This window comes from Varroa destructor, unplaced genomic scaffold (assembly GCF_002443255.2).
Source record: "Varroa destructor unplaced genomic scaffold, Vdes_3.0 BEIS01000002.1, whole genome shotgun sequence".
Classification (NCBI taxonomy): domain Eukaryota; kingdom Metazoa; phylum Arthropoda; class Arachnida; order Mesostigmata; family Varroidae; genus Varroa; species Varroa destructor.
Window position 1 is genome coordinate 51,096,954 of NW_019211455.1, and position 19,329 is coordinate 51,116,282.

Consider the following 19,329-nt stretch of genomic DNA (forward strand, 5'->3'; position numbering starts at 1 on the left):
TGGGCCAAATGTGTGCCTATACGACAAATGAATAATACGTAATTGTTCGTCTATTATATTTGGTGGAATTGAAATGTTTCCGTATGCTAGAATATTGGCCTGAACGTCTTGAAGCCTTATAGTAAGAGTCAAAAATTTCTTACGGCATGACGATGCTATCATTACGCTAAGGGAAAAATTGTCAGTTAATAACGATAATGTATCAGCGTTATTTCCTATCCCAGCTAGAAGAATTCGATCATCAAAACAGAAGTTCTCATACTTCATCTGAGATTCAGCGCATCATCGCGAAAGGATCTACTCAATCAGCTGCTTTAAGACACATGGTTAGTCACACTAATTACATTATGTCTGCTCTTGTCACCCCACTATCGACACTCTACTATAGTAATTTGCAATATAATATTATCTCGCCTTAAATATCTATTCCGGTTTACGTAGCGGCCTCGTTGAGGCACTACTATCGGATGCACTATTGATATTACTCTAACATATAATATATTTATCTACTATTAATAGACATTGATATCTGTGTACAGGGCCCGTTTGTCATCATGAGCATGCTTTTACCCCATACCTCCGGTAGAACAATGAACTCATTGTAACTAGCGATGATCAGCTATCATTCAGTGTTTCGGCACTCGAGTAACTTCTATTTGGTCGAAATCGGAATACTGCGATGGTATCGTGCAGCTTCAAAAAACCGAAAAACGCTCAAACCGAGGCCAACCAAAGATCATTTTCAATAAAATTTCATTTATTAACAGTTCTTTTAGAGGACAGAATACTAAATGCCAATCAAGTTGTCCAGATAAGTTCTAGCAATTAGACTGTTTGAGTCTTTCTGTACTTTATGGTCAGTTTGAGTCCTTGCATGTTCGGATGCTTGGCATGCTATCGGCCGAAAATTTAGTTCTCTTAACGTAGTGTTTAGACACTTTAATGAGTTTACGCCCTGTTCATATAAGCAGTCTTTCAACTAGAGACGATACAAAAAAAAAAATCGAGAAAAAAAATATATATAAAAATGAATCGAGGCTGTAATTGCGGTGAATAGTAGTTTTGTTGAATAAACATGACCGCTAGGATTGACATTTCTAACATATGCAAACAACAGATGTTTCTATTTACATGAAGTTTTGGAAACCGCAAAAAGCGTTAGAGGAAACCCCAACTTAGGTGCCGTACCCAGTATACGTAGCTATCATCGTCCACAGATAGGTATGTGCAAGCAATGAGCGTACATTAATTATGAAACACATGCCTGCACGTGCCCAAACAACAAACAAAGGGGCTGATAGGCCAACAGGCGGTACAGCTGACGACGACGCCAAGCTCAAGCAAGTTTCATCTGTGAGAACCGAGTTAGTTGAATTTCATTGAAGTACAATCCCAGCGACACAAAGCGTGCTGTAACCAACGGCCGAATCGTACTGTTCAGATACCCATTCCTGTATCATAGGACCTTGTACGCGACGAGTTCTAAAATCCCACAAGCTACATTACTGAAACAAAACGGTGAAGAACCTGTATGTTCGTGGTAGCTATTCACGACTAAGGAACTGTCATTAAAGGCCAGAGGGAAGGGCGCTAGGGTTCATATTAACAGACAGTAGGGCACGTGTCCGTTTTGAAGACAGATTCGCATAGGTCACGTAATATTTATTATATAATTAGTAGTGTTATATCATAAGCAGTAGGTAGATTAGAGGTAAAGCACGTTGTTACCGATCTCAGTAACTCTACAATTCTATTAAGTTACTTCACTGTATAATGGGAGGTGTAGCATCTTCTTTTCGAAAATATCCCGTAGTAGAAATAGTTATCTTCGAAGCATAGTTTACCTAAGCAATGTTAATAGAATGATATCAGTGTGCACTATCACGTTCTTCAAGTCGATAAAAATCTAATTCCAAACATTTCTACAACAAAGGGTCCACGAAGCGGAAAAAGCGTACATGTACGTGTAACGGATTCAGCCTTTACTGGTTCACTGACACAATTTATACTATTTGCCTACACGAAACGTATCCTTGTAGCAATACACACATAAATATAATGTGTAAATAATGTAATAACAAGTATGTGAGGAATCAAATGTGGATTTTTCACATGTCTATGCATTACATATCGTGACTACCGTTGGGACTGCTGTCACCAAATGGAAGAACGTGTTCTCTGTTCAGCGACAGTTCCGTTAGGCTGTATACGTTTCAGTTTCAAAAACGGGGACAAAACGAATTCAATTCGAAAGGGTTCGTCTATTTATCAAAAATCCTGCCCATTCCTTTCGCATATTATTCACGTTCATTCGTGCAGAATTGACAGAAAATTCTGGGGAATGAAAAAATTAGCTAAGAAGCTTCCTGTTCTGCCGCTTCGAGGATCGACCGTCGTCCGAGTCTGTTTGTGCTGAATCTATAGCAATCAATAGCAACAGATAAAGGGCAAAAGGTGATTACTGCACGACCGAATGAACCAAATGGGGCTTTTGCAGCGGCTCGAAACGTTAACGACCGGTTACCATGCGGGTAGTAGCTGAAGTGATAAAGCGTGAGACCGCTGCTGCTGCAGCCGATCAATGCGAAGCTGCTCTACGTCGTTTTTAAATGGCAATCTTTCAGCAGCACTTGAATCTGCGGTGGTGAAAGCGGGACTGCGTCCGGCGATCAAGCGATGGGCTGGCTACAATAGCCATATGGCAAATAGACATCCTCTGACACAGCTCTATTATAGGCCGTAAGATCAGGCACGATTGATCGTTTCGCTGGATTGTGCCAGTGTCAGTACGCCTACGACGCTTAAACATATCGTCCAGTTGTCTACGAATACCAATCAACAATACTAACAATAAAAACAACGATTTATTTTCAGACCGTACGGATTTTTAGTCCAAAATTAATACGAGCCGATAGCGCATGAACTACATTAAATTGCATTTATTCTAATAGTAGTAAAAAACAAAAAATTAAAAAAAACCCTAGATATATGGGTGATACGAAGAGGTAATTTCGAGCTATGCAGTACTGCTAACGCTAGAGATAGTGGTACGTTCTAAGAAGGCTTTCGTGGCGAAACTAGATCTTTGAACTGGCACCGTTTCTTTGAGTTTATACAAACCCATCCTGTTCGAATGATTTCGTTGATGAGGTACAGCTTCTGGCACCGTCACGAATGTATTCACTTAGGTTGCTTGTCCAAAAAATAGGAAAACGAAGCACGCGCTACCTAGCGGACTCGTTACTCTCTACGGCCTTCGAACATGGCTCTATTATTGACCGGAAGGCTACCCGTACAGGCAGCAGCGAACAGCCTTCGACTCGAGATAAATATGAGTAATTCCTTTAAAAAGGTTCATTATCCAGCCTGATGTGATTGATGCGTCAAAATCTGTCGAAGTGCATAAAATACGTTCCTTCAGATAGCGGCCCTTCGTACAGGAATCCTCGTCTGCCCGAGGTAAAATCGATTGCTTTCTCCTTTAAATATTTGCGACCTTTTTAGATATATATATATATGAATAATGATAGAAGCGTATGGCAATCCCTGCACTACAACGTCATCATAAAGTCCAAACAAAGAAATATAATCGTCTGCTGAGTACAGAACTATATTGGACACTATACTATGATTTGCTAACCTTAAAAGTACAATCGAACGAACTCCTTAATCAGGTCGGTCGATTTACTTGAAAGATGGTGAATGCACCAACATCGTGCATTGCGCGATCGTACAAAACTCACAGATACACACATGAATTCGCGCCCCCCACATACATATATATCTCACGAGTGCCGTAGTCATATATATGCTCTGTATATATTGGTTGATACCCGTTTTACCTTTTTTAGTACACTCTGCCTGTGTAAAAAGTCACACAGCGCCGTTGTTCAACCCTGTCGACTTACGGATATAGTCGTAGCACAGCCACTACTGCTACAAGTAGGACACAACTGCAACAGAAACGACCCCTTCCCAAAGGACGAACCTCATTCCGCAGAGTGGCCTCGCCTGATTGAGAGGCGCTAGCTAGCCGTTAGTAGAAAACGGCCACAGCGGTGTCGCGGCCTTTCGTAGTGGCCTAGCGCTACTCATCCCAGCCTCCTCCTTTTCTTCCACACACTGCTACTGTAGTGTTCTCTTTTCGAGAGGCAGTTGTATGTCTGCCGCTACAGAGTAGCTTGGACCAGTGGTTTTTCTTTCGCTTGACGTGGCGGACGCTGCAGCAGCCGTAACGGACTCGCGCGCAACAGGGAAATCTATGGCTGACAGTTATATGACTGCATTAACAAGGAAAGGCCAGAAGAGAGAGTTACGCGCTGGGGTGGTAACAGAGCAAAGAGGGTTCTACCACGGGCCTGCATATGGTTTTTGCCCACTTTGACTGTGTGTACTGCTATGGTCAGCCATAGGGTTGCTTGCCTGTCTGCCTGGCGCAGAAGCCTTCTCCCAGTCCTTGCCCGCTTGACCACCCTAGCTAGGTAAGCTGCCTGCTACGTCGATTGCGGTGAGATTGCACTGCCCACCCGCCACCCAGTTTCATCGTTGCCGCACCGTTTCTCGTGCTGAGACTTCGAGGCCCATTCCAATATAGTGTATGACCGTGCTGTTGCTGCCGCTGTCGAAAAGTCTCATATGCGGGAACGCAGAGGGCAGCTGGAGGAGGGGCCAGGCGGATGGCTGGCTGGCTGGCTGCGTAGGAAACAACATTAGGAGGCATATGGTGCCGAAAGGCAGCCAACGGTCGGTTGTGGATAACGAGTGCTGCAACCGTATGCGAATAATACCCAATCCATGTGTAATCGAAAAATGGGTCTGTGGGGCCACAGCTAGCGGTTGGACAAAACTGAATGGGCCAAGCCATACATAGTAGTAGGTGGCCTTAGCTACACAGTGACAGCGGCGGTTAATACCAGTCTGATTGATTAGTAATGTTGAACGAGAAAAAGTCTTTCGATACATCTGTACACGATCATATTTTGCATTGCAGAATGTCAATAATGTATCTCGAAGAGTTGACGAAAGAATAATAGAAGTAGGTTGTTATCAAGGCAGGTATATGTCCGGTATTTCTTCGCATTCACCATAGATTCTTTTCATTTATATTCAATATATGCTTTATACTAAGGTGAAATGTATAGATAACTATATACAGCGGAGAAAAAGTTGCTTGAGACTGCAGTTTGAAAGTCTCCTTTTTGAGTCTATACAACGTATATCTCATTAGAGTCGGCAATCAACTGAGATTGCTGAACATAAGAGCTTAGATACTTTGGCTTAGACATGCCTATCTGATGTCAAAGAAGACTGTCAACCTCTACCCGATGTTTATCGATTTCTCCAGCTTCAAACGGTAGAGCTGACTACAAAAAGTGACGCTCAAAGATTTCAATCCTCTCCAACAGACATTCTCAGGGCGGACTATAGACAGCGGCACTAACCTCAATCAATGTTATGATCGTAAGTTGCGTGGAGCGACGTGGACTCTTCCAAACTTGTAGAGTTGTCAAAGCTATGTACTTGCCGCCTTAAATCGCATCCAGGATGCAGGCAAAGCCATTGTGGCAAACCATTTCTAAGCCTAGTTGACTGGCTAGTTCTGGGAAGTAATCAACAAATCAAAAGCTCTCTCGCAATAACATCAGCTCTATGTCATCTATTGGCCTCGGTCTTTCTTAGTTGTCTCCCGGCCACCCCGCATTCCTGATTGCTCTGTTCCTTTTGTCCTGCCAAGACGCTTCCGACGTTTATCTTTGAAAGTACTAAAAGACTCAAACGGAAAAGATATTCCGCAAGTGATCCCAAATCGAAGCTACCGCACCCAGTAGGAAGAAAAAGCTGAAGTTATTGGTGTGGACTGAAAAAAAATATTACACTGGAGAACAACGCCAGCGATGGTTAAGACTAGATTAGAGTAGAGTAAGAAACTCTGCCTTAACTCAAGTCCGACTTTTGAAGGTACAGAACAACTTCGGAACAGGCTTCATGTTGGTCGATGGATTGTACAGCATATGTCAGAGCATAATGAGGTTTCCTAGGGAATTAAAGAAGCCTCAACTTAAACTAAGCCACCTCCTAGGCTGAGTTTATTATGTTAAGTTACGTATTGGAGCCTCGAACTGATGTGCAGAGTTCAGACGCGAACTGTTTCTAAGATAGCTAACGCTACTCACAACGACAAGTCTCTAAAAATACTAAAGAAGTCCGTTAACTGTGTTGGCACTACATGACAAGCGTCAGCTGAGTGACATATTTACGTTTGCACTCTGGGATAGATGAATTTAGCAACTGCTTCCTGGCAGAACGTATGCATCCTGCTTCCCAGTTCTCTTGCCCGTCAAACTTCGTCGCGTTTTATGGGCTCTGTTGTTCTCTACAACAAACCGTTAATGTTGTGGGTAGGTTTGCAGAGACGAGATGATAAGTTAGACCGGAGAGGAGACGAAGACAAGGAGTTTTATTGCGCATTCCTGACGAGGATCGCTCACAAGAGTCATCAGATACTAATCATACCCTAGCTGTTAAAGCTGGTAACCCATATGACTTGCTAATGTCTGCTGCTAACTTCGTATCGTGTGCTCGAAAATAACTCTCTCTTCAAGTCGTATCAAGAGCTACTGTCTACTCATTTACGTAGTCGTTTGCTAGACCATAAAGTTAAAACAGTGGGCAGGGTAATTACTTATACACGTCGTTTTATTGCCGTTCAACGGAGAGAAATAAGATAAAGTGTTTTTTGACCAACCCAAACGTTGTGACAAGTACGCCCGACGCGCGTAGCGACTCAGTAGCTCAACTAGGTTTGTACCCTTGATTAACTATGAACCAGCGTGACAAAGCACTTAGTGAATATCCAACTTTGCGTCAATAAAATAAGAACGCAGGATTCGTTATCAAAATCTTAGCTTAGCATTTTCTGATTTCTCATTAAACAGGCATCAAAAATCCGAAGACAAACGTCACGAAGGGGGTCGTAGTAGTGCCGCTTTTTATGCACGTAAACCTGTAATTTCCGCAGAAACTTCGCATCAGTTAAATCAACGGCAGCCGTCGCCTTGATGGTAATGATATCACAGGCGGACGAAAACGTTCCGCTACTAGCGCGATCTCCCTCAGTTAGCAAGCTGTCCGTTGAATCTGATTGCCCCGCTGCTTCGCTGCCTGTTTCATCGCAAGGTTCTGCGAGCTAGGTACTCACCTGGCTGCTGGTGCTCTACTCCAATGCTCGGCCCTTCTAACTGCAACCTATGGGAATCATAGCTTGCGAGACGATCAGAACAGATCGTACAAACACGTAGTGTAACCTATGCGGTGTAGTTGGTTTGAATGGTGCACGTTAGCGTTATGTGTCATACGATTGAACACCAAAAACGGCGGCCAGCCAATCCAACCGCAGCTGTAGCCCTTACAAACAAAACTAGCATGTCAACATGCAGCCCACACGCGGCCGGACGCGGCAGAGATGAATTCGCTGTTCCATGGTAAACAAGTTTCTGCACATCTGTGGCACGGTAACTACTGCGCATGCGATGGTTGTGTGGCTGAAGCAGCAGACAGCGATGTAAGCTTGTGTGCACGCAAGACCGCTGCAAGTCCTGTACCAATTATTCAGCTAGTTACCTATGAACAGCGCACCCATTGCAGCCTAAAATTGTATCGGCCTACAAATATTCAAAAATACCAAATTCGTGCTTAACATGCTGCAGTAATTGATTATTTCATTACTTTGCGGTTACAGAACAAATAATTTGTAATATTATTTTTCAGATCCATGTAGCGCTTGCTTGCTCATGCGGTGCTTCGATCCATAGAACTCGTCCCATAAAATGGTCAGTGGGTCCTAGCCCATAATTGATTCGAAGTCACAATGGATTTCAATATCGCACAACAGTGCCTCTTTACGCAAAGCGAGTTAACGTGAGAACGGGTCGACAATTACTAAGAACGGATAATATTCGACTGGTAAGTAGCGGGACTCTGGCATAAATAGAAAGACTTTTCATAGTAGAGTCACAAAATCGCGTAGCGCCCATTGCGACTGTGCAGGAAAGTTGACAGACAGCAAGGTAGCCGAAGCTGATACCGAGTGCAACACCACCTGTCCCAGCACGACGATCTCCGTAACAGCAGAGATCATTGCATAGTTTAAGTTAGTTCCCAACCGTCCTGTTCGATCGCCACCGATGAAGCGTCTATGAACAAAAAGCCATGAACGATAAATCAAATCTGGCCGGTGAGCAAGCAGGCGGTGGCTAGAGAGAGAGAGAAAAGAAAGGGAGAGGACGTTTTTGGAAGAGAGCGACGAAGTGTTATTGATAAACATGGTCAGTGGAAGCAAAAGCGCTGGTATGGTCGGGAATCACGGCAAATGCAAGAAGTACGTAAAAGAGCCGCTGCAACAGCTATCAGCCAACAGTTCTTTTCCGCACAGAAGTGTTACGGGTCGCAAAGAAGACTACGCAACATTGCAGCTGGTGGTGCTAGTTTGCCTAGGGTCGGATTTAGGCGGACGCGTTTCGTTAGCTACACAGTGTTCCATGACCGATTAATAAGCTGCGCGTAGTACGCGAACAGTCTGACGGCAAGCCTCTACGTAGGTTGACTTGTAACAAAGTGAAAAGGTAACCAGACTTATGCTGTCTAGCGGTACTATCTCTGATTATAACTTTATACTATATATTTATTCCAGAATAAGTTCACCCTAAAAAAGGATGTATCTATAGACTGCAAAGCGGTGCTTCCAAAGTCTGTCTTGGCAGTATATGTAATCAACTCACAAACTACTCAGTTTATAAAAAATACCGATTCTTCCTAAGAGTTTGATTTTGCAATCTACCCTTCTTATGAGTCCTAGAGTCACAAGCCCGAACGATTTTCGCGGCCCTAGCAAGTCTTCGGCCAACAACGATGGGAAGGCTGCTACACTATTTCCAATTCTAAAATACACTTATGTGGAGCTGGCCCGTCCGTCTGAACGTTTTCCTTTCTTTTGTGTCATAAATATCCCTTTATGGCTCACGATGCTCTTTTTCCGGAGGACAAAACGAGTTTTGGCAGTCGCCATCGACTCCTCCACCCCTTCGTTTCCTTTCGCCTCATTGTCGTCGGCGACGGTAGACAAGCCAAGCGTACGACGCGGCTCAGCTCGGCCATCGCAACGGCACCCCAAGGAGTGGTCCGCAACTGCTCTGGACCGAGCGGTCCATTCTGAACCGACGTGGGGTTACTGCGCGATCCAAGATTTTCAACTACGGCAACTGCGAGAATGGAGGCGACAGGAAGAGCGGCGCAAAGGCGAGAAAAAAATACGACGACAACAGGAAGGCATATTTCAAGCTGAAACTCTGCAAGAGACGACAGTATCAACTAGATCCTTGCGTTGCGCTGCACTGGACTGCCAGGGGCTAGCAACAGATTCACTCCTACCAGAAACGGGGCGACGAAAGCTGACCCGGAATGAACTTTCCTAGTGAGGGGTAGAGCAGTAAGTAGCTTTGATTCGGGCGGGGCGAGCAAACCACCGTCGGCTTACCAGCAGAATACGATAAGGTAGAGTATGACGATGATTTAGTCGTGGCCAGAGACGCTCGTCATCTTTACGCGTTAGTAGTAGTGGTAGTTACAAAATTTTGATGACTTCGGTATCGGACGTCGCTGGTATCATTTCAGCTTCTCTAATCGATTTTACACAAAACGTCATAAATCTGCCGCCGAAATAACTCGAGATAAATACGATGTATACGGCGAAGACTTTATAGCTGAACGTACTACTCAAAAATGCCCTGCCAAAAGAGTGCGCTCTAGTCGGCCCTTCAGACCCGTCGAATATCGTCTTGAGCTGTTTTTAAAGAGGGATAATTTTTAAATACTTTAATTTACATAAATAATTTAAGCTGTATATGCTTCAGCCAGCTACTTCTGCAGTACCACTCATGCATCACTCTAGTCAAAAACACAACTACTCTTGTATACGGCAAAAAGACACGAGGAAATTAATAGCCATTGATCGTCCATTGTGTTAACTTTAATTACACAAAAACGCATCACTGATGACTTTGTTATGCACGTATCCTTCGTTGGTTTGTGTCGTAACAAGCATTGCTTTTTGACCCTTTTTCCGTTCAGTCAGCGCGCTTTTACCGCCGTAACTAGTTTTTCGTAGCCAACATCGAAAACAAGGGCCAGATTGCCTAGCGACAACGAATGCGGTTGAAAACAACGTTGCCACTCCGCCCTTCCACTAACTATTGCCGATAGCAACACGATTTTGCCATGCAAACTGTCGGCATTGCCCGTCGAATCGATGGGTCGTGATATTGGGTCGCCAAGTGTCTGCCTCGAGAACTGGTGACAACCCCGACGCCGGGCAACGAAAGTGTTGCGTAGAACGCCAACCCTCTTTAGCTTGCAAATAATGCTGTTGCGCTAAAAAATTTCCGATAATGATTTCAGGTAAAAAGAAATGTGAGGAAAAGGTGTAAACGCGTTCACATGAGCAGAAATAGGGAGATAGAAAGAGATATAAAGATGAACTCAATTTTCGTGCCGTTCTGCACTCACGAGAGGTGAACGTGACAGGACTGAATGAAGTAAGACCTTCCGACATATGAACGGAATAGATAAGAATAAACAATCGTGGGCGAAAGTGGAAAATCTTTAACGTAAAAGTTGGAATCGGCCAGCGAAAAAATAATAATTCAACTTCGGAATGAAGCTATTTATTAGAGGTGTTCATGCCTGCCCACTTTAATGCCCACGTCGGTGAGATCATATGAGTACCAGTAATAGAATTTCAGCGTCAATTTAGGTTAGTGTCTTCACTCGAATTCTATTTGCTATGCGCTTATGGACCTGCATTTGGAAGCTAACAAGATTTGATTGGTTTCTCTGCTTCGATATCCGATTTATGTCGATCTTCTTTTCTCGAATCCATTTTCCAGTCTCTACGGGTTGTCGCAAAATACCACATTCAACTACTTAAAAACAATAGCCCTTTGCACCTGAGGAGATTGTATAAGCACGGGCTTTATTAAGTATACTATTCTGGTTTTTTGCTTTGACAAGCAGCAAAAGATCATGACTGACTTTTACGTCAGCAGCTACATATATATTTGTATGTATATATAGCTGATACATAAGGTCGGCACGAAAATGGGCGTTTCTCATTCAAGTGTTCGTCTCTCGTGATCGTGTCGTGCGGTTCCCTGATTTCTCGTTCTGACATTTATCCTCCCAGCAAAAATACGCAAAAGGAACGATGTGCGGCTATTTGTTCTTTGTTGCTACTGTTGCTTGTCGTCATTGTCGTTGTTGTTGTTGTTGTTGTTGTTGCTGTTGCAGTTATTATGTAGTGTTGTTACATTCATAATGTTTGTATTTCTCTTCGACATTTTTGCGTCTTCGATATTTGCGGTTGTGTCTGCCCTTTTTTTCTTGCTGTTAACTGTTGCCCTGCCTCATGGGCTTTCACTCTTGTCGCAACGATCGACGTCCGTTTAAGCAATGGCTGCGTGAAGAGATGGCGCAGGAAGCTCATAACATCCGAGCAAGGCTTAGGCTGGAGATCAGGTATGACGGAGAGTGAAATGCAAGCATGCTGGGCCACCCCACTTCCCCAGTAGCCTCGTCACAGATAAGGGGATGAAGAAGCCGTCAGCAGTGGTGCGGGCTTTTCTAGCCTAAAAAAACTCATCTATCTGTTCCAGCATTGTTGCTTGAACTAGTTCTGCAGTCTCCATGATGTTTATGGTACGAACTTTTTCGCACTAATGTTTCCACTGTATGTCCGAGCCTATGAAAAAAGAGATCAGCACGAAGAGGAGGCGAGAGGATCGTTTGCAAACGAAACAGTCGATGGGTAATATCCGTCAAAAAGAACACTAGCGGAAGGTTATCGGGTCTGCCGACAAATTCGGTTGTCGCTTAAAGGAAATGACACTAGGAGTAACGAGTGGAGGGAAGAGAGACAGAGTCAAGCGAATATTGCAGACTTTTGGAGAATTCCGCGCTAGCGTCACCAACAGCTGCGGTAACAGCCAAAACTTAGTGAATGTAACAAAGAACGGCTAAAATTCGGTGGTACGCTAAAAGGTCGAGAAAGCAAACTTTGGTTCGCTAAAAATTCCAATCGACCTAGAGATTAGGAGCTAAAGCCCTACAGTTCGCGAGGTCAGTTCTAGTGGTGGTCATCGAGCCAAAGGAGCTACTCGTTGGGTACGGGGAGCAGCAGCTGCCAATAGAGTAAATCCTGCCAATGCAACGTAGCGGCAAAAAAAGAGCAGACACCATAACGAACCACCTCCCCTGCACATGAAGTCCGCGTCAGTTCCTCCCATTCACTGGGGTATCCTAACATCACATAGGGCGAGTACACTGACGACTGAGTCCCTGTTCCCTAAATATCTCCCTTTTTTTTTTGTTGCCTCTTTTTTGTTAAAGTGGTGAACGATAGGGTCTCTTGGAACAAAGCGGAGGGTTGTTGGTAACCTCAGCTGGCCTCTGGGTCCTATCTCCTAAGCAACACCAAAATAGGTCTTTCTTTCCTCTTCGACAAAGCCTGTGGTACCGCTCGCTGTCTCTTGTTAAAGCTGAAGCTGATTTTTTTTTTCGTAAAAATACCGAACAGACAGACCTCAACAGACCGGCGCGTTGGGAATAGCGAAAGAGACCTCGGTGGCGCAGAAACAAGAAGAGAATAGCCACCTTCGTCTGAGAGACTGCCAAAGAGCACCACCTAATCTCACAAAATTCACCCATAGCGACTGAAAGGAGGGGACGACATGCGATGGACAGGCAAACAGACCGTGAGTTCGGACCAACTGCCGTCGGAATTGAAAGGCAGACCTGATCTGGAGGCACCAATGTGGAAATAACGACAGGCGAAGTCAGTGAACGAAGCCCAATCTGTAGGTGAAGTCTATTGGATATCATCGTAATTGTCCGCTTGACATGAGGGTGTAGTCTAGCAAACTCGTGGGCCACTGACTTGGCTTCCACCGGGGGTATGCTATAATACGAGTATAATGTAGAGTATATTAGGACACAGTTATTCGTAGTTTAAGATAATTAATTGTTTAACAGAGACGAACTCTGTATAAGCGGGTTAACTAGTCATAGAATCATAGTTACTTGCTGAATTTGTTAAACCGTTGCAACGCAATGAAAGGTGTCTAAATTGATGATTGAAGCATGATCGTTAGGGGACACAGGAAAGGCATGGGGCGCGATTACGTCGTCAGCCTTTATGCAGGTTTTACTGTGTTCGCCAAATAGACCCTCATGTCGATTTATCTGCGGCAGCTATTTATAACGGAGCCTAATTTAGTGCAGAACGAGTTGCAATAAACTCTTAGAAGTTTTATAAAATCTAAATCACCACAAAGCTCCTCTCTATAGCCATTCATCTTTATATAAGCTATGCTGATTTAAACACATTAAAGAGCGCATAAATAATAAAAGTATTGGTCTACAACCAATTTTAGCTTAGCTATATTTTCTACAGAGAAGCATTCCGGATAAACGAAATTAAGTAGGCTACGGTTACACCACTTGTTCTATATATATATATTGCGTTTCCACGTAATTCAGTCCGGCTGACGTTTTAATACAATTTCCAGCTATGTTCCGATAGGTGGCTGATACATAGCTGTCCGCAGTAGCGTTCATGTAGAAACTGTTTGTAGACAGGTGCATTATTCTAAGATGCTAAATCCTATATTGAAACAATGTAAACTACGGGGAACGAGATGAAAAGATAACCCATCTGTTTACGCCGAACATTAATAATTTAAACCTAGAAACATCTTCAAGCTTTTCGCAGACTTTTCAATGTCACCAAGTAAGCGTTTTCTTGCCTCCGTCCACGTTACGTACTTGAACACGTATTCACAGTCGTCATAATAGTCATTGATCATCATACGTATGAAATAAGTCACAAAGATCCTCTGTGATGCGCTAGTGTTGACGAATCTTCACTTCCCCGTCGTTCCGAATGCAGTTACCCATCTCTTGCTGCGTTACATGTGCGTGCGCTATCATACAAGCGTGACGCGTACGGTATACTTGACCGAAATGAGTTTCTGATCTTGAAGGCAAATTTCGAAAATGATTCTAATTTATGCATTCTGTATATTTTTTGGTTTTCACTCGAACGAATATCGCTGATACCTTCATGGCGCAGATATCTTTCGTGTATATTGAAGCAAGTACTGCCCCATCGAGGTAATTTAATGCGCCTGCCCACTTGAATTCATTCTTACCTGGGATGCGGGTAAATGAAAAACAATTGCCCTAGTAGTTTATCTGTTAGCGAATACATGATTCAATGCATAAATGCGGCTAATAATGAAATGAGGAAAAATTTACGGTGGTCTTTTATTCCTCTAAGTCAATTTGGATCATCGTTTCAATAAGCAAATAGTCAATACGAATGAACGTCTACGGGTAGAAAATCCTTCCAAAAATGCTAAGAAACATATTACGATATTAAAAAGCAACAAACAAAAACATTTTTATATGGAAGCACAGTGGTATAAGGGTAATTCCCGTTGTATATATATATATACAACGGGAATTCTTCAATATAATCCAAAAATAATAAAAATTCTGTTTCTTTCTGATTTTTTTCACAGCCATTTCTTGTGCGAGCACACGAGTCTCTGGCTAGTTGTTTTCAGATAGGAACCAGCAGCCAGGTTCGCCTAATCCGAATGCAACAGCGGCAGCTGTTGTTAAGTTCCGAAGAACTGTGGTAATGGTGAAAGTAAGAGAGATTTATTCCCAACCACCGAGCCTATCTCTGCTGGTACTGCTTTCTAATGGCGAAGTTGTGCCTAGTTATTATGAACACGTGCCAAAGCAGGAGTAGGCACACAGCAAAGCAAAATATACTTCTACGGTAAGAAAAAAATGAGTTCAATTGGTTGAATAGAATGGCAGCTTACGATTTTAATGATAGTTGTTTTAACAGGACATCTATCTGTTCTCTAAATGTAGATGAACAGGCTAAACTAGTTACAAAAAGCGTTCGGCTTTGCCTTTGAACAAAAGTCAGAGGCCATCTTTAACACATTCTGCGTTTAAGCATATGCTTGCGTACAAATATATAAGAACACGCCTATGTAGAGACTCTGACATACTGGACGTACACAGGCTATACTAAATATAAAAAAATAAGGACTAGTGTTAATATAAGTGGTTTCACTGATCTTGCCCTAAGAAGAACATTGCTGGTAGTCCAATAGATATTTTAAACTATCTTAGTCAAGCAGCTTCCTCAATCAGTTGATCAGTAGTTGTAGTTAACCGATCAGAAACCACCGAGTCCAGTAAGAATTCCTTTGGGCCTATATATCACATCATTCCATACTGGCAAAGGCTGTGCACAGGATTCCCGTATATAAGACGTATTTACTTACGTATAAACAAGGATGACTCGGCTCTCTTCCTTCGTAGGTTGCTGCAATGAAGTTTTTCGCTTTCATTTCTCACTTCGTTTCTGATACTTTACGCGACCCAACACTTCGTGCCCTTATTGGTGACGGTCTTTCCTAATCTTTCCCACTGTGGCCTACTCAGAACTGTGTACGAGCAAGTAAATGGGGAGAAGAGTGTGCCCAATAGCGAAACGCAAAAAAGGCACAAGAGGCTAACTTCTCTACCTAAAGCTAACTGCTTAGGGGATCTTGCTTCTTGCTTTGAAGAAGATACGCTTGCTGACTGACCGTTGGCAGTTCAAACTGGAAAAAGCACCGTTCGGAGCACATGAAGAAAAAACAGAGCCAAGGCAGGGCACTAAAGTGATTTGTGGCGATGACAAGCCCTATATTGTCGTGCGGGTAATGCATGACGCAGCGATGTTGACGCTGATGGTGTTTTAGAGTACATAGGGGAATGGCGTGGAATTTCAAAGAGATGGTGAGTGGCCACTTCTGCCTTACCGAATGAGTAATGACGTAGCCAGTCTTCCTTAGCACATCGAAACTTTTGGTCAACACCCTTGTCTCCCACAAGCCTCAGGAGCCGCGCCACGGTTGCCCTCAGCAGCGCGCCCTACCGACCCACAATAGAAAAATGGGGCAATACACACAACATTGGTTCTGACAGTGGGGCAGCGATCCTGCGACCAAGTCGAAATTGTGCGTTCTCACCGAACGACGAAGGCAGGGAAGTCGTCAAGGGCGGGCAAAGAACAGAAACTGGAAGAATGCTAGGTTGATGGGGCAATGGCGAAGCGGAGAAAAAACCGAAGGACAAACGTTAACACGACGAAAATAAGAGGACATTGGTCACTGGCCACAGATGCACCTAGCGACGAAGTCTGCCGCTGTCATGATGCTTGACGGTGGAAGACCGGCGCTAGACATATGTCCGACTCCTGATTGAATGTTTGCACAATGTCACTACACACTCAGCTTTTTGCTGTGCACCACGTACATACAGCGATTCCGCTTTTCCCTTCCCACGTCACAGACGCTAACGCATTGAAAACTGAAAACGACGACAACGATCACGTTTTTTTCCAGCATTTGCCTGCCAAACAATGGACAGATAAAAAGAAAACAAGTGGGAGACGACGATCTGGATTTGAGGTCTTTGAAAAAAAAACATGGAGAATGTGCAAGAAATGGAAATTACAGATCGATAGTAAATCAAAGTGATAAAAATCGATGAAATCATCATAGAAAGATGCCTTTATCTAGATAAAGAAATACTTCGACGAAAATCATTGGCCGACGTACAATAAATTGTCATAGTATTAAATTCTTTGGAGACTAATAAAGGCGCCCTTTTCGAAACTAACTAAAAGCGAGTGCTGCTATATTCTGTTCTAAATGTACACTGCGTTATAAATTGAGAAACGCACACAGTTCATGAAGGCCTATTATAGTTTCGGTCTATCTAGTTCTGCAATCCGGTTTGGACTAAATTACCCATCTTCACAGCAGGTAACGTTTGTGGTCCATTGGTAAATTCTCTCCCCACAGTTCTATGACTCTGCCAAAGGCGAAAAGACGTCATATGTAATTCCATTTAAGCACAAGGTTTAGCGTTTTGTCGAGAAAGTACATTCAGGGATTTGGAGACTGTTCCGTCTATTGGTACACGGTAATTAGCCTTTCACGCCTAATGATGGCCGGACATTCAAAGGTTTGCGGAACTGGACGTTCTTACGACCCGCCCCATAGCAGATACAGTGGATAGATGTACTTATTTAATTGTCAAGTCTTTAGAAAGGTTCATGTACTAATCTTGCTTAGGTGCGAAATATCACAGCGTCGGAGCAACACTGGGGTGCTCGTCGGTGGGGGCCATACCGAGATGAACAGCCGACGTCCGACATTGTTAAGCGGATGACTGCTATTGTTATTATTAAGTGTCTACTAGACAAATAAACCGGATATTCGCATGGTGTCAGCGATTTAAACGCTCACGCTAATCCCCAACGCCCTTCACGCTGGTGAGCATAAATCTCTCTAAATGAGAAACAAGCCAACAGGGAACATGCGTAATTGAAGCGGCGTGCGATTCGGCTGAAAATTGCTTCTAAGGGTCTGGTTAGCAGAACACCTGACGTGGTCACCTGCCGGAACGCTATAGGGAACTTACCTGTAATAAGCACGCATGCAAAGAACGACAGCCAAAGTAAAGCGTTAGAAAAGACAACATGAATATATAAACACACACACACACACACACACACACATATATATATATATATATATATATAGCAGAAAACTATAGATCTTCCTGGGACACAATCTAGACACGCAGACAACGCATGCTCTGCCTTCGCCTTAAGCTACTGCTATCCTTGTTGCTGTGCGGTGAATGTCAGCGATAACCGGCGATGGAATAGAGCGTAATAATGTTGTGGCCGGGCTTGTATTCTGCAATGCACTAAATCCTTTTTCGTTCTCCTTTTGGATGTATGTGGCAATTTTTTTGGCTATGTCTAACTACCACAGATATGATTCTTTACCGAATATTTAATTTATAGTTCAAAGCTGGGATGTGAGGTGATGCAGGCTGTTAACTTCCGTTTGTACGCTTGTCGTATATATCCCCAAATCTTTAGCTTGGTATACTCGTGGCTTCGTAAGATCGAGTACAGTATAGAAGCATGGAAAGTTCCCTTTGATGATTGTCACGAAAACGGGACGAGTTGTCCGACTACAATACACCAGCCCTGCTAGGTCCGAATTCGTAAATATGTTATTATTTGTAGCTAAACAGCGAGACAAAGTTTAACACGGTCGTGAATAACAGTGAGCCTAATCCGGTGTTTACAGGGTAACCGTTCCACATTTGAAATGGATCAATCAGGATGGGTGGTGAATGTCGAGCTAACTTACATACTGCACGTGAACAAAAGTGCCTACAAATACAATACGCACCAAAAAAAAACGTGCATAGTAAGTATTGTTTTTGTCCAGAAAACATTGCTAAGACTGCAGTACAAACAGGCATCGCTAGCAGCTGATGAGACCGCTGGCAGGCTTATGGAAAAGGGACTTGGGCCGTGAGCTTTTTAGTTCTAATAATGAACATTTCGTTGTCGTTCTGTCTGACGGTATTGCAGCAAAATAATTTTTGTTTCCTCCTATGATCCTATGAAATCCTATGAATTATTTTTTAAGGAATAATTATAAAAGCTAAACTCAGCAGATTAGGACTATTCAGTATTTTCCCTTGTTAAATACATAAAACCTCAGGATGTGTCTTACGTCTCAGGCTCAACTGAAGAGAGAATTTTTAAGAGTGAGAAGGGCTAATACAACGAAGGAATTACTTCGTGAATTGCAAACTAGTACAAGAGAAACTGAATACAATACTTTTAGGCCTGAGACAATGTATTTTATAGATTTAGTTATTATCTAACGCCCCAGCAGTTTGTTCGTGTACGGTAGCTAACAAGACTCAGCAATGATCACAGCCTCGCTTTCATCCCAGCTAGAGCCTGCCTCGCCTTTGAAACTTGGGGCTGTTACGTCTCAACCAGACTATCTAAAAGCCGCGCGTGAACGTGTACATAAGTATCAGCGTTTACGTGCAGGTGGCAGCAATGTCGCTCCCGGACCGTTAGGGCGCTGGACTGGTTCATTTCAAATCGTTTCTTGGCGCCAGTTGACTAACTGACGGATACGGTCGTGAGAAAGCTGAAATGCAGCCGAAAAATAACGCCCATCTTAGATTGACCGACGTACTAACAAAGCCAACGACCGTCGTCGACAATTGACGACGGCGGGAGATTTAGAAAGAGGTAAGCCGAGCTGCCGGCCGAAACGCTGAAACATATATAATATTTTATAGATAGTAAGCATCTGAGAA

At 43.4% G+C, this 19,329-nt stretch overlaps 2 protein-coding genes across 6 annotated transcripts in view; both read right to left on the minus strand.

Moving 5' to 3' along the window:
- siz (Brefeldin-resistant Arf-GEF family protein schizo) overlaps positions 1-19,329 on the minus strand; it is a gene marked incomplete in the record, with an annotated part of 514,736 nt that overhangs the window by 297,623 nt on the left and 197,784 nt on the right.
- Positions 1-19,329, minus strand: part of LOC147757965 (uncharacterized) — a 131,691-nt gene that overhangs the window by 68,371 nt on the left and 43,991 nt on the right. The window contains exon 1 of one of the 5 annotated variants that reach the window (XR_015322418.1): positions 15,417-17,594. The exons of the other annotated variants lie outside the window; for them this stretch is intronic. The gene's annotated coding sequence lies outside the window, so the exon portion shown is untranslated. Of the gene's footprint in view, positions 1-15,416; positions 17,595-19,329 lie in introns of those variants that run through there. 5 annotated transcript variants of the gene reach the window in all.